The following is a 14,796-nucleotide window of genomic DNA, read 5'->3' as shown; positions in this document are numbered from 1 at the left end:
GGAAGGAGAGGCCGCCGCCAGAACCGCTCTGTCATCGCCATTTGCGGACATCATCCACGCGCTCGCGGGACTCCACCAACAACACCAGGAGGCTCTGCTGAAGATGGAGGATCAGCAACAGCGCCGTTTCGAGGCACTCCTCCAGACCCAGCATGAGGACCGCGAGCAGTTCCGGAGCTGGCTAGACCGGGAGGCTCGGGCGTCTACTTCGTCGGCCCCGGCCACGGCCCTTCCCCTCCACAAGATGGGTCCCCAGGATGACCCGGAGGCGTTCCTGGACCTCTTTGAGAAGTCGGCCGAGGCCGGGTGCTGGCCGCCCGCGGACTGGCCCATGCGTCTGATCCCGCTGCTCTCGGGCGAAGCGCAGATCGCCGCCCAGCAGCTGCCAGTCCGCAACCTCCTGGTCTATGAAGACCTGAAACGCGCCATTCTTCAGCGGGTCGGCCGGTCCCCGGAGCAGAGTCGTCAGCAGTTCCGCTCCATGGAGTTCGGGGAATCCGGCCGGCCCTTTATCTTTGCGCAACAGCTCCGGGACGCGTGCCGCAGATGGCTGATGGCCGAGGCCCGCGACGTCGATGGAGTCATCGAGGTGGTGGTACTGGAACAGTTCATCGCCCGTCTGCCAAAGAAGACCGCACAGTGGGTCCAGTGCCACCGCCCGACGTCGCTGGACCAGGCCATCCAATTGGCAGAGGACCAGCTGGTGGCGTGCCCAGGGGTCGGCGAGCCCCTACCGACATCTCTCTCTCTCTCTCTGCCTTCTCCCTCTCTCTCTCGCCCTGTCCCTGCTCCCAGGTCCCGAGGTGGCTTTCCACCACGCCCGGCGCCCCGCTGGAGGACCAGCCCTGCAGCTGATCCGGCCCCTGCACCACGTGCGCCGCCCCGGGGAACCCCATCGATGGTTGGCGGTCCGCCAACCCCGGCCCCTGCGGTCTTCTCACGTCAATCACCTGACCCACTTCCCGCCACTGGGATGGCGGGGAGGCCTGGGCCGGCCTGCTGGCGTTGCGGGGACCCTGGGCACTTCGTGGATAGGTGCCCGGTGATGGAGGTCGGAACGCTGGTCAGGGTCCCCGACGCGCCACAGGTTGCCCCCGATCAAGCTGGGTTGTACCAGATACCAGTAAGTGTAAAGGGGGGTACCTATCAAGCTTTGGTGGATTCAGGTTGTAACCAGACCTCCATCCATCAAAGTTTGATTCATCCAGTGGCATTGGATAGGAGCCGCGTGGTTAAGGTGCGGTGTGTGCACGGTGAGGTGGTGGGTTACCCCTTAGTGCCAGTCACTATCCAATTTCGGGGGAAAAAGCATAGTGTAGAGGTGGCAGTTAACCAGCACCTCCAGCACCCGTTGATTTTGGGAACCAATTGGCCGGGGTTTAAAACATTATTGGCTTATTTATGTACGGGTGTTTCTGGGATTAAAAGAAGGCAGGAGAAGAGAGTGGTGATTCAGGTTGGAGAGGCTGTGCCGGGACCCTCGGGGTCTGTCTCAGAGGAACGGAGCGCTTCAGAAAGGGAAATCCTTTTTGAACGCGATGATTTTCCTCTGGAACAGTCCCGAGATGATACGCTTAAAAATGCGTTTGATCAGGTCCGCGTGATCGACGGTCAGCCTGTCCACCCAGACCAACCGCTCTCGTATCCTTATTTTGCCGTGATAAAAGATAAGTTGTATCGGGTGACCCAGGATACCCAGACAAAACAAGATACAACTCAGTTGTTAGTTCCAAAGAGCCGCCGGGAAATGCTTTTTCAGACGGCTCACTGTAATCCGATGGCTGGGCATTTAGGGCAAGCAGCTACACTGAATCGTCTAATGACCCGATTTTTCTGGCCAGGCATTCACGAGAATGTGCGCAGGTGGTGCGCGTCTTGTCGTGAATGTCAGTTGGTGAATCCACCGGCCAACCGAAAAGCACCTTTGTGCCCCCTTCCATTAATAGAGGTCCCCTTTGAGAGAATTGCCATGGACCTCATCGGGCCGTTAGAACGATCCGCACGGGGGCATCGCTTTGCATTAGTTCTGGTGGATTATGCAACGCGATACCCCGAAGCAGTGCCGCTTCGCAACATTTCCGCTAAAAGTGTTGCGAGTGCACTGTTTCAATTAATCTCCCGGGTGGGAATCCCGAAAGAGATTCTCACCGATCAGGGCACGGCGTTTATGTCACGCACAATTCGCGAACTGTACGAATTATTGGGTATTAAATCGATTCGTACCAGCGTCTATCACCCACAAACGGACGGCTTGGTAGAACGATTTAATCGCACGTTGAAGTCCATGATTCGTAAGTTCGTACAGGAAGACGCCAAAAATTGGGATAAGTGGTTAGAACCCCTCTTGTTCGCTGTACGCGAGGTCCCCCAAGCCTCCACGGGGTTTTCCCCTTTCGAGCTGCTCTTTGGTCGCCAGCCCCGCGGGGTGCTGGATGTACTTAGGGAAGCTTGGGAGGACGGACCTTCGGATAGCAAAAACGAAATTCAATACGTCCTGGACCTGAGAACAAAACTCCACACGTTGGGGCGGCTCTCTATGGAGAATTTGTTACAGGCCCAGGACAAGCAAAGTCGGCTGTACAACAGGGGGGCTAAACTACGTAAATTTGCACCGGGAGATAAAGTGCTTGTATTGCTTCCCACATCCAGCTCTAAATTACTCGCCAAGTGGCAAGGACCGTTTGTGGTCACACGGCGAGTCGGGGATCTCAACTATGAGGTCCTTCGATCAGATAGGGACGGAGCACATCAGATTTACCACCTCAACCTGTTAAAAAAGTGGAATGAGGCGGAGTCAGCGATGCTGGCGACGGTAGTGAGTGGGGAGGAGGATCTCGGGCCAGAGGCGAATTTAAAGTCTCAATCCTCCGCTCTGGCCATTTGCGGAGATCACCTCTCACCGTCCCAGATCGCTGACATTCGAAACTTACAAACAGAGTTTGCTGATGTGTTCTCGCCCCTCCCTGGTCGAACAAACCTCATACAGCACCATGTTGAGACCGAACCGGGTGTGGTGGTACGCAGCCGGCCATATAGATTGCCTGAGCATAAAAAGAAAGTAGTTCAGGCTGAATTAGAGGCTATGCTGGATATGGGAGTAATAGAAGAATCCAACAGTGACTGGGCGAGCCCGATAGTTTTAGTGCCTAAAACTGACGGCTCAGTGCGGTTCTGTGTGGATTATCGTAAGGTGAATGCTGTATCGAAGTTCGATGCATATCCAATGCCACGGGTGGACGAATTGCTTGATCGGCTCGGCACGGCTCGATTTTACTCGACACTGGATTTAACAAAGGGTTATTGGCAGATCCCCTTGACTCCAATGACTAAAGAAAAAACCGCTTTCACGACGCCGTTTGGATTACACCAATTTGTCACCCTTCCTTTCGGCTTGTTCGGGGCACCTGCCACCTTTCAGCGCCTGATGGATAGAATCCTCCGGCCGCATGCTGCATATGCCGCGGCGTACTTGGATGATATTATCATCTATAGTAATGACTGGCAGCGGCATATGCAGCACTTGCGAGCTATCCTCAGGACGCTGCGAGAGGCGGGGCTCACGGCCAACCCAAAGAAGTGTGCGATTGGGCGCGTGGAAGTCAGGTATCTGGGCTTTCACTTGGGTCATGGGCAGGTGCGTCCCCAAATTGATAAGACGGCAGCAGTTGCGACCTGTCCAAGACCTAAGACCAAAAAGGAGGTTAGACAGTTCCTGGGGCTAGCAGGATATTACAGAAGGTTTGTACCTAATTATTCGGACCTTGCTAGCCCGCTGACTGATCTAACTAAAAAGGAGGCACCAGATACCGTCCAGTGGACGGAGCAGTGTCAGCAGGCTTTCACCCAGATAAAGGCTGCCCTGTGTGGCGGGCCGCTATTACAGGCTCCTAACTTTTCTCTCCCTTTTTTCCTGCAGACTGACGCGTCGGACAGGGGGCTGGGAGCCGTCTTGTCCCAGGAGATGGAGGGTGAGGAACGGCCGGTGCTGTACATCAGTCGTAAGCTCTCAAAGAGAGAGACTATGTACAGCACCATTGAGAAAGAAGGCTCCCCGGCCTGAGACGGGCGGTGGGGGTATGTGGCGAGGGGGGCGTGGTTCAGCGGAGTCTGTAGCAGGAGAGCGAGGGCGGAGCCGAGCGGTGAGTAAGTGGGTCAAGTTCAAATGACGAACACCTGTTTGTGATTTCAGTAATTGGCGTGAGGAGACCGCATATAAGCGGGCTGTGCTGATAACGGTGGGGAGGGAGAGACTGGAAGCTCGTGCACGCTGACGGTCGGGACGAAATGTTCATGAAGCTGTGAACAGTGGAAAGAGTGCTGCCTCGTTGGTGATCTGAGAAGCTGTAGTCAGCGGGAAGAGTATTGCCTTACATGTGAAAATTGAGTGTTTTGTTTTGAGTTAATTTTGAGAGCGCAAGAAAGCGCTGTGCAAAGAGGATCTTTAATAAAGTGCACGAGCTCCACTACTTGCCGACCCCGAGTCTCCTTCCATCACACACACACGAACCCTGAGCTACATCACATCGAGGTTTTTATTTATTTTTTTATTTATCCTTTATTTTACCAGGATAGTCCCATTGAGGTAAAAATCTCTTCTTCCAGGGAGTCCTGGCCAAAATGGCAGGAAGCAGGAAGAGGCACACTCTTTAACACCCCGTTCCTCAGAGACGTCGGATTCAGTGGCCAAGAGTTGCGTCGCACAGTAAAGAACTTATCTGAAGCAGAAGAAAGGAGCAGCAACTGGCTGTGGTTGAGACGGAAAGATTCTAGCTGGCTGTGTACAGGCCGCCATGCTACGGTTTCTTAGATTTCTTGAAAACTTGAAGAGTCTGTTGGTTTATTTGTATAGGTTGTATAGTATTTACAGTCATTACGTTCCTGTGTATATTGCCTGAATGACAGGTAGTTAGGCAGATATTGTGTTTTGCGGTAGGTGGTATGCCATACGGAACCGTTGCCACTGAAACTGCATATTAACGCACCAGTGGGGCTCGACAGCCTTAGTCAAACGGGTTGGTGCGTATGGTTGGGTTGCGGAGAGATTGTGAGATTGTGGTTAGGTCTCAGCAGCAAGAGTGAAGTAGAGGTTAGTAAGCTGGGCTGAGTTGAGTGGGGGACGGAGGGGGGTGACTCTGGGACGCCAGAGTCACTGTCGAGCCCTCTTGAGGTGTCGTGGGCTAGTCGACGAAACATTGAGGACGGAAGGTGCCCACTTGAAGACCCTAGAGATGTTCCCTACTCCGCTCAATCCAGAGGGTTGTTATGGGGGGACCGCACTGTGGTTGCAGCCGTTATGTGTGCTGACGCGCAATACACTGCAGCTATTAACACCAGACAGAAGGAGATTCACGTCACCAGATGGAAAGAAGCGTAAATGGATGGAGAAGCATAGGTTACTGTAAAGCTATGTCTTAGTTGGTGATTATCTTGGCGAAAGCCGAGTACAAATCAGCATGAAGTTTTAACACCTACTCTCGTGTAACTTATAAGTACATATACATCTACTGTACTTTTTTCATAAAAATTATGGGCATCTCCTTTCTTGCAATTTCTCTTGTCCTGCATAATTTTTATTAGTGCTGCAAAATAGAGGAAAAAAGTAATATGCCATTTCTTAATGCAGAAGTATTTAAAATCAATTAAATTACTTAGTCACCATCTAGTCAATAATTTTATTACGTAAAGTTATATTAAGTTTTATCTTTGATAATCAAAATGATATTTTGAAAGTTTTTTTCCCCCTGTGAAATCAATTTATTTTAGTCATTAAAATATTGTATCTTGATTGTAACGTTTTATACCCTTGCTTCATTTAGTGTACAGATCTATGAATATGCAAAATGCCTACATTTATTCACACTGTATAGTATTTGACCTAATTCTCTCAGTTTAAAGGGGCAGTTCATCCAAAAATGAAAGTTATGTCATTAATTACTCTCCCTCATGTCGTTCCAAACCTGTAAGACCTTCATTCTTCTTCGCAACACTAAATAAGACTTGGTGTACTCATGTTGTGTTTAAGTCTCTGAGCTTCAGTGTTGTGTGAAAGCACATTTTGAAGTTTGTCATTGTTTATTGCAGCACACAGATTCTGAAGAAGATCTGATCAGGAGCATGACTGAATCATCACAGTGGTGGAAGATTAGACTGACCCCATTCCATGCAACTCTTCTGATGTGGCCCTTGTAATCGAGGAATCAGTTGTTCTGTGAGGACTTGGTGACATATAAATGACATTGCTTTATGCTCTCAACATAAACTACCCCAAAAAAACCTCAGATACACTTTTGAGGTGATTCAGAGGCTGTTGATGAACATTGGAGCTGATACCTGCAGTGCAGGTAAAATACATAGTTGAATTAAAGATGTTGAGGTAAGGTGTTGTGTATTTCTACATAGTGCCTGTGATTGTTGTGCATTTTTAAAGTTTTTTCCCCCACATTTTTACAAGTTCTCTGCATCAATGACCTGACATCCATTGTCATTGTTTGACTTTGTCTAAATTTACTTGGCTAAAACATATATTAAGATTGCATGTGTTTTAAAATTATTTCACAGTTAAGGGCTATTATTAATGTGAAAAATCTTAGTCAGTTTACCCAAAATGAAAATTGTTTTGTTAGATACCCGACCTCATGTTGCTCCAAACCTAAAAGACCTTTGTTTATATTTGAAACACAAATGAAGATTTTTTTAATGAAATCTGTGAGCTTTCTGTCTCTCCTTTGCCAGCCTATGCAACTAGCACTTTAAAGGTCCAGTAAAGACATCCTTAAAGTAATCCAAGTGGCTCCAGTGTTTATATATATATATATATATATATATATATATATATATATATATATATGTGTGTGTTTACATGCTACAGTGTCTTCTTTCCCATCCACACAAGAAGCATGTGCTGTTATACTCTTGTAAACATGCGATGGATAAAACTATTTAATAAATAAAATGGTATAAACACACGCTATTCTTTATAAAACTGAGGTCAAACCACTGAAATCACTTGGATTACTTTAAGGATGTCTTTTCTGGATCTTGAAAGTGCTAGTTGCGTAGGCTGTCAAAGGGGGGACAGAAAGCTCACAGATTTCATTAAAAAGATCTTCATTTGTCTTCCAACAAAGTCTTGGATGGCATGAGGGCAAGCAATTAGCAGTAGTATTTTCATTTTTGTGTGAACCCCTTTAAAGCAGCACTATGCAGTTTTTTTAGCTTAACTGAAAAGCTTCGGAGTTATTGGAATGGTTATATGACTCTTTTCGGGTTGAATGGTGGCCTTCTCGTCATCATTAGAACAGTTGTCAATATCTCACATAATTATCAGGACATAAATAAGAATACACGTTGTAAATAGTGTAAATGAGCGCAATTTGCAAACTATTGTGATAAATTGCAATAATCATGTCTAACAACATCATAACGGACATTGTTATGAAATAATGCGACGTACATGATGTAACTTTATTGATTTCATCTGGCATTTAGGCTCAGGTAAGCCTAACACGGTAGGCGACTTTATTATTATAAAGTGCAGAGGCCGTGAGTGCAGAGACGCTCTGCGTGAGTACTCTACAGCGACTCTAGGGGTCACTGTTTGACAAAAACGGAAATCCTGCATAGTGCCGCTTTAACTGAAATAACTTTAAAACACATGAAATCTTATATATGTTTTAGCCAAGTAAAATTAAACAAAGTTAAACAATGAAAATGGATGTCAATCCATCGATGCAGAGAACTTGTAAAAACGTAAAAAAAATTACTTTTTTTCCATATGAATACACTTTCCATGCATTTTTCAAATAAATTTGTATTTTTTTAATTTTATGCAAATGCAATACATTTTATTCCTTTTGAATATGTTAACTGAGTTTATTGATTTGTAAGGAACAATAAAATCGTTTGTATGGAAAAATCTGTTATTTATTTGGTTGAATATGCTATTACAAGTTGAGAAAATTTGCCAAATTAAGTTAAATGAACATACATTTTAGTACAGATAACTTATCGTCTTTCAACTAAACTTTGCTAGTCCAGGTTACTTGAAATAAGTTGTTGGGTCAACTATTTTTGATATGTCAACTAAACTTTTTAAGTTGAAAATACTTAGTAGATTAAGTAAATAAAACTTAACTGAGTCAAAGCAAAAAGATAACTAAAAAATTTAAGTTGAGAGAACATTTTTTTTTTACAGTGTCAGTGTAGAGTCCATGTGACTCAAGTGGTTCAACTTTAATGTTATGAAGTGACGAGAATACTTTTTTGTGCGCAAAAACAAAACAAAAATAACGACTTTATTCACCAGTTTCTTTTCTCCCTTGTCGGTCACCTATGCTGTTCATGTAGTACATTCAGCGAAGAGCTTCCAGATTCCACGTCAGAACGCCGGCTTAGTATTGGCAGACGCTGTACACATGAGCAGCAGGACACACATGTTAGGGCCAGATGATTTTCGCGATGCGGAAATCGCGGACAGAATCGCGGAATTGGCAAATTAACGAGAAATTTCACAGATTTTTACATATTTGGAATGAAATTCTGTTTTTGTGGGGGAGAACAACGTATGTCTGGGGAAAATGCTGACCGGGGGAAGCAAATCCGGGCGACACAACCCCCCGCCGTCATTTCAGCTCTCCCCGTTCAAAACAATGAAAGCACAATGCGGCTCTCCATGGCTCTGTTTTCGTCGGCAAAAAAGTTAAGAAACTTGACGCTTAGCCCTCAGTAACCAGCCAAGCAGTTCCCAAGTGACTTTTATGCAGTGTTTCCCACACATAGACTAATTCGTGGTGGTGCAGCACAGAATCAACACCGGCCTCCACATTTCACTCACGTGTCTCTCTCTCTCTCTCTCTCTCTCTCTCTCTCTCTCACACACACACACACACACACGCACACACACACACAGCCCCTTCCCTCCGTGCACACCCACCACGTCTGTCTATGAGGACAGAAGCAAAGCGAACTCCGCGAGCGACACTCGAGAGGACGAGTGTGTCCAAGAGCACGCGTGAGAGACGAGTGTGTCCGAGAGCGTGCTCAACAGTGCGCGCGAGAGACCGAGTGTGTCCTAGAGCGCGCTCGACAGTGCGCAAGAAAGAGACCGAGTGTGTCCGAGAGCGCGCTCGACAGTGCGCGAGAGAGACCGAGTGTGTCCGACAGTGCGCGAGAGAGACCGAGTGTGTCCGAGAGCGCGCTCGACAGAGCGCGAGAGAGACTGAGTGTGTCCGAAAGTGCGCTCGACAGTGCGCGAGAGAGACTGAGTGTGTCCGAAAGTGCGCTCGACAGTGCGCGAGAGAGACCGAGTGTGTCCGAGAGTGCGCTCGACAGTGCGCGAGAGAGACCGAGTGTGTCCGAGAGCGCGCTCGACAGTGCGCGAGAGAGACTGAGTGTGTCCGAAAGTGCGCTCGACAATGCGCGAGAGAGACCGAGTGTGTCCGAGAGCGCGCTCGACAGTGCGCGAGAGAGACTGAGTGTGTCCGAAAGTGCGCTCGACAGTGCGCGAGAGAGACTGAGTGTTTCCGAAAGTGTGCTCGACAGTGCGCGAGAAAGACTGAGTGTGTCCGAAAGTGCGCTCGACAGTGCGCGAGAGAGACCGAGTGTGTCCGAGAGCGCGCTCGACAGTGCGCGAGAGAGACCAATGTGTCCGAGAGCGCGCTCGACAGTGCGCGAGAGAGACCGAGTGTGTCCGAGAGCGCGCTCGACAGTGCATGAGAGAGACCGAGTGTGTCCGAGAGCGCGCTCGACAGTGCGCGAGAGAGACCGAGTGTGTCCGAGAGCCGCTCGACAGTGCGCGAGAAAGACTGAGTGTGTCCGAAAGTGCGCTCGACAGTGCGCGAGAGAGACCTAGTGTGTCCGAGAGCGCGCTCGACAGTGCGCGAGAGAGAGCGAGTGTGTCCGAGAGACCGAGTATGTCCGAGAGCGCGCTCGACAGTGCGTGAGAGAGACCGAGTGTGTCCGAGAGTGCGCTCGACAGTGCGGGAGAGAGACCGAGTGTGTACGAGAGAGCGCTCGACAGTGCGCGAGAGAGACCGAGTGTGTCCGAGAGTGCGCTCGACAGTGCGCGAGAGAGACCGAGTGTGTCCGAGAGACCGAGTGTGTCCGAGGGAGCGCTCAACAGTGCGCGAGAGAGACCGAGAGTGTCCGAGAGACCGACTGTGTCCGAGAGCGCGCTCGACAGTGCGTGAGAGAGGCCGAGTGTGTCCGAGAGCGCGCTCGACAGTGCGTGAGAGAGGCCGAGTGTGTCCGAGAGCGCGCTCGACAGTGCGGGAGAGAGACCGAGTGTGTCCGAGAGCGTGCTCGACAGTGCGTGAGAGAGGCCGAGTGTGTCCGAGAGTGCGCTCGACAGTGCGCGAGAGAGACCGTGTGTGTCCGAGAGTGCGCTCAACAGTGCGCGAGAGAGACCGAGTGTGTCCGAGAGTGCGCTCAACAGTGCGCGAGAGAGACCGAGTGTGTCCGAGAGCGCGCTCGACAGTGCGCGAGAGAGACCGAGTGTGTTCGAGAGCGCGCTCGACAGTGCGTGAGAGAGGCCGAGTGTGTCCGAGAGTGCGCTTGACAGTGCGCGAGAGAGACCGTGTGTGTCCGAGAGTGCGCTCGACAGTGCGCGAGAGAGACCGAGTGTGTCCGAGAGTGCGCTCAACAGTGCGCGAGAGAGACCGAGTGTGTCCGAGAGCGTGCTCGACAGTGTGCGAGAGAGAGACTAAGTGTGACTTTTATTTAAACTTATATAAACTAATATAATATATTTTACTGGAAAATTTAAAGCTCATAACCATTAATATTTTGTTGTTATCTGAAGTAGGCTACTTCGAGTGTAGTGTTTGCATCATGCAGTATTTGTCCTGAAAAGTAGTAGGCTAAATGTGATGTTTGTTACCTCAATAAATTTAAGGTCATTCCTGTTTTATTTGTGTACATTTTAATCATTGACATTAAAAGCACACTCTTTTTACAACTAAAATAACAGTAAAGGGTAAAAAAAAAAAACAGAATTCCCAAAATTTAAAACGGAAAAAAAGGAATTTCCAAAAATTAAAACGGAAAAACAGAATTTGGGAAAAACTAAAACGGAATTTGGAAAAAAAAATGAAATGGATTTCATAGGGTCCTAACGTGTGCAATGCTGAGTGCTGACACAGGAGCCGGCCAATAAGGAGCCAGAATCCGGAATCCGGAAGCTCTGCGCTGAACCACTTCAGTCAATGCAATATAGTTATTTTGAACCAATCAGTTACTTTCAGAAGGTGATTTATTCTATTTTGAACGGTAATGTAGACATCAGCGTTTATAATCTGAATAATGAACTTTTGTATACTTTTGTGATATATATACTTTTACCAGTTATTAATACAAACTTTTATAGTTTTGTAAATGTTTATATTTTCTTGTCCTTTGCTATCCTCTGCGAAATCTGATTCTCTATTACAGATTACTCAGAATTTTTTAAATAAGAAAAATAATCACAATTGCTTTTTCACAGACTGAAAATATTCACATGAAAAGAGAGTGTGTCCTGAAGGCCCTCATCGTTTTCCTGGGGGGAAATTCTCAAGACCTCATCAAGGAGTACCTTGTGAGTTGAAAATCCGCATATTCTATTTTGATTTTATTTTTCAGAAAGTTTAAATTTGTGTTTTGTAGTTATGAACGCATTGCATTTTTTTTATGTACACTACTTTAGGAAAAGCAGCGAGATGATTGCGAAGGGAGTAGCTCACCATGGCGCTGTATGTTATTCGGAAGTAGGGGGGAGAACATCACGAACCACCGGCTGACATAGGTGTTGTCATCGAGGGTGCTAAAGTTTTGAATGAACTGTTTTGAATCAATTGAAATTAACTGCTTTTTTATCATTATTATTTTTTATAAAAACTTTGTTCAGTTTAGGGCATTACCTGTAAGCTGTTCTAAAGCACTTATAAAAATACATTTATATGGTTCTATTTTAAGAATATATTAAAGGGATCGTTCACCCAAAAATGGTTCAAGTTGTTCCAAACCTGTATGAGTTTCTTTCTTCTGAAGAACACAAAAGAAGATGTGTTGAAGAATGTTGGTAACCAGACAGTGGACAGTACCCATTGACTTCCAGTATTTTTTTATTTTTTTTTTCTGCTATGGAAGTCAATGGGTACTGTCAACTGTCTGGTTACCAACATTCTTCAACACATCTCCTTTGGTGTTCAGCAGAAGAAAGAAACTCATACAGGTTTGGAACAGCTTGAACCATTTTTTGGTGGTGAACGATCCCTTTAATTGTTTTTAGGTGGCTCATTTAATAATGCAGCATTTAATAAAATTGAGCATAATGCAGTGCAAAAACAACTTTGCAAAAAGACTGTTAATGGAATGGATGTTAAGTGTGACAGTAAATGAAATTTTATTGGCACAACAAATATGAACAGTTTGTAATGATTTCTCAAATTTTGTAATATGGAAAATACTGTTAGTGTATAAAATGAATTGTTAATAAATATTGCTAAAGCAATTTGAGTCTTGTGTGATTGACCTTGTGTGATAGGTGTTACCAATGAAGTAATTTTTTAAAGTTGATCCAACTGTAGGAAAAATAAATACATTTAAGTTGGAATGCAGTGAAATGAAGTTAGACTAATATAAATAATAGGATTGAATGAACTCAAATAATATAAGTGTGATTGACCTAGTAAAATGAGGTTGATGAATCATGTTACATTATAAAAACTTTTGTATAGTGGTCACTGGTGGGATTCTCTATGGGATTTGTCAGAGATCCACCGGCCTTGCTTCTTCTAGGGAGATTCTCTGAGAACTGCTCGAGAACTCTCCTGGCCGTGATTAAAGCATTTAAAGGACATTTGCTGTAGCCGGTCTGTTATTTTCTGCTGCGCAGCAGGCTAGTTTAGGGAAGTAAGTAAGTTAGAGTTTAGGGAACTCGGCCAGTGTCGACTAGAGACGCAGAAGCTAGGGTATAAAGGTTATTAAGTGTCGACTAAAGACGCTATAGATTAAGTGTCGGACTTAATCTGTCGATGAGAGACGCTTGGGTGATGACTGGGCACCCCAAACAAATTCAAGAGCACTAGAGACCTTACTACCAATCCAAAGTGATAGTGTTCAATTAAAATAATTAGGTTCCAGGTACGTAGTTAGGTTCATGGAAAAATCTACAACAGCTGCAAACAGTGGCAACCAATCAGAACGTAGAAGTGCTCAGTTTGAGAGGATTCCAGAGAACGCAGTGCTGTAAACTTTGGTTCCGACCACATTAGTTCCCAAGCAAAATAGAGGAGAGGTTGATCATGTGAATTTTATAAGACGACGCGCAACACTATTTATAGGCAAGATTTTCATGCTATAATGCTTGTTTTTCAGCGGAAATGCAAATTAGAATAGCACTTAACCATGAACACAAAAGCCACACCACACAAATGGATTTTAATTGGTTTATTTCGTTAGCAAACATGTCACTATAATTGTTAAGTTCTTTCCAGCGATCAATTTTCTGCAAAAATAACGATCGACATAATTGTTTGCTTTGCGGCCCCTTTAAATAAGGTTTTAAAAAAGACCAAGCGTTCGATCTAAATCAGAGCGTCCACAAATCTTTCCACGGCGTCACTGCTGGTGTGAACGCACGGTCAGATAAAGGACCCATGGCTGCTAGCCACGATTTATTACTAACTGACCCTTAAGTAGGGTTGGGTACCGAAATGCGTTGCCAATAGGGAACCGGTTCCGACGTAAACGGTAGTAACCAGACCGAGTAAGAACGTACATTTCGGTGCCTGACTCTCTGTGTCATGAGGCGCACACACGCAAGGTCTCTCGCTCTCTCCCTCTCCCTCTCCCTCTCCACCGTGCGCGCACTATACGGTTTGGAGGACAGTCTGTTCTGTCTCGCATGCGCGCTCTTGCTCGCTCGCTCTAGATTCCGGGAGATTTTAACTAATTTGCTGGTATCAGGGAGCCATTATCAATATGCGGGAGACTCCAGGAATGTCTGCTGAAAGCGAGGGGATTAATGAAGATGCCGAAGACAAAACGCCCCAAGGTTTGGCTGCATTTCACGTGTAAAATTATGCGTCAGAACGCCCTCTGGGTTTGACGATTGTCTGAAGCCTATATAGAATCACGCCAATCCATTGGGTGATGGCGAGGGCGCCGCCTCGGCGCTCTTACATCGTCATATTATATTATTGCACGCATAATCTGCTCCTCAGATTTCTCTGCCAAAAAAGGAAGCTTGTCGGCAGCGCAAGGAGCTTGGCAGCGAACGCAGCATATCGTTCCCTATTCAGAGAACATAGGTTACAGCAGTAACCAGAGACGTTCTCTTTCCTAGGTTCACTCAACACTGCGTAGTAAAGACGCAGTGGGAACGAAATACCAAACAAGCAAAGCGCTGCCGTAACTAGTACAACGACCAGATAACTTACATGACTGGTTCAAGCAGACAAAACATGGGAACCTGGAGGCATGTCGAGATTAGATTACCCTGGTAGTAATCTCTATTAATCTCCAGTATTATTACATTGTTTGATACAATATTGTTTTATTATATATTATGTAAATATGAATTTTTATTTTATATTGGTGTATTTATTATTACCATATATGTTCCTTCTATTTATATTGTTTAAAGATTTAAGTTAATATTGTGTCCAGTTTGGCCCTGTAAATGAAAGGGTATTATTTTTTGACAAAGTGTGTGCGGTTTCGTTTTCTTAAGTACCGTTTCAAGAACCGTTTAAGCACCGGAACCGTTTAAAAAATACCGAGTAGGTACTGGTATCGGATAAAACCCTACTGATACCC

At 46.2% G+C, this 14,796-nt stretch overlaps 1 long non-coding RNA gene across 1 annotated transcript in view; it reads right to left on the bottom strand.

Moving 5' to 3' along the window:
- Positions 1–14,796, bottom strand: part of LOC143715731 (uncharacterized) — a 436,623-nt gene that overhangs the window by 28,694 nt on the left and 393,133 nt on the right. The gene's annotated exons all lie outside the window — the stretch shown is intronic.

This window comes from Siphateles boraxobius, unplaced genomic scaffold, assembly GCF_051911475.1.
Source record: "Siphateles boraxobius isolate OS27281-9 unplaced genomic scaffold, OSU_SipBor_1 6, whole genome shotgun sequence".
NCBI classification, from domain to species: Eukaryota; Metazoa; Chordata; class Actinopteri; order Cypriniformes; family Leuciscidae; genus Siphateles; species Siphateles boraxobius.
The sequence above is the reverse complement of the archived record's forward strand: the minus strand, read 5'-3'. Positions and strand labels throughout refer to the sequence as shown.